This window comes from Ailuropoda melanoleuca, chromosome 9 (assembly GCF_002007445.2).
Source record: "Ailuropoda melanoleuca isolate Jingjing chromosome 9, ASM200744v2, whole genome shotgun sequence".
NCBI classification, from domain to species: domain Eukaryota; kingdom Metazoa; phylum Chordata; class Mammalia; order Carnivora; family Ursidae; genus Ailuropoda; species Ailuropoda melanoleuca.
This window is the reverse complement of record NC_048226.1, coordinates 85,437,438-85,438,904: the sequence shown is the minus strand read 5'-3', so window position 1 is coordinate 85,438,904 and position 1,467 is coordinate 85,437,438.

The window sequence follows — 1,467 nt, the reverse complement described above, 5'->3', positions numbered from 1 at the left end:
TGCCTGGGTGGCTCAGTGGGTTAAGCGGCCAACTCTTGATTTCATCTCAGGTTGTGATCTCACGGTCCTGGGAGTGGGCTCTGCACTCAGTACAAAGTCAGCTTGATGGTTCTCTCTCTCCCTGTCCCTCTGGCCTTCCCCCCACTCACAGTCTCTCTCTGGAATAAATAAATAAATCTTTAAAAGGAGAGGGGAGATCCCTCTAATATTCTGGAAAATGCAAGTGTGATTCGCTTTACATTAAGCAAGCTTTATTTTATCTGCTTATCCATAATTCTGCTGTCATTGGCAAAAAAAACAGGCCCCTGATTTAGATATGCAGGTGTAGCACAATGAAAATAGCAATGAACTATTCAGAGGATGTTTGCTTCAAGTACTTCATTCCATCATTTATTCAGAAAAAAATGTTATTATTAAGACCTATGGAGAGCCAACTCTATACTGGCTGTTAACGAAAAAACTATTCATGATGCGTGTTAAAGATGGAAGGCAGATTTCATTCAAACAGGGGCTGTGGAGACAGGCCTGGGGACAACCGTAATGAGGCCTAGCAGTGGGAGAGAGAGACTGGGCTCAATTTGGAATACAACCTGGGCAAGGGGAAATTTATAGCCAAAGAGAAGTGTAGGGGTCAGTAGATAGAAAATTACTGAGAGGGGGGCGCCTGGGTAGCTCAGTCGGTTAAGTGTCTGACCTCGGCTCAGGTCATGATCCTAGGGTCCTGGGATCAAGTCCCATATTGGGCTCCTTGCTCAGCAGGGAGCCTGCTTCTCCCACTCCCTCTGCTGCTCCCCCTGGTTGTGCTTGCTCTCTCTCTTTCTCTCTCTCTGTCAAATAAATAAAATCTTAAAAAAAATTAAAATCTTAAAAAAAGAAAGAAAATTACTAAGAGGAAACATCAGGAATTGGGGAGGAGGAGGGATTCTTGCTAAACCAACCTAACAGAATTCTTACTGAAGGCGGGCCAGGATGATCAGACATCATTTGGGAGATGGTGGAAGATGAGGAAACCAATTAGATAACAAGGGTGATCAGATATTGAGGATGAGGGATTGTAGCTAAACCTACCTGGCAGGATACTTGCTAAAATCAGACAATGCAGAAGCAAACATGGAAATCCAAAAGTTGAGGCCNGTTGGGAAGGCAATCAGCATTTCTTATGATTAATACCAATAGCAGGGAGATGGAGAAGAAAGAAAAGAGAAAGGAGAAGCAGTAACATGGGAAACTACGAAATTCTACTTNGTTAGAGGCAATAAGGGATATTGTTGATCTTAAATCCATTTTATATCTCTCAGCCTGGGTTTTCTCATCTTTGAAATGGGACATTTTAATACTTGCCTTGAGATCTTCATACACAAAACATCAATTCCTTGGTGTGCCTGGGTGGCTCAGTCGTTAAGTGTCTGCCTTCGGCTCAGGGCGTGATCCCAGAGTCCTGGGATCGAGCCCCACATCAGGCTTCTC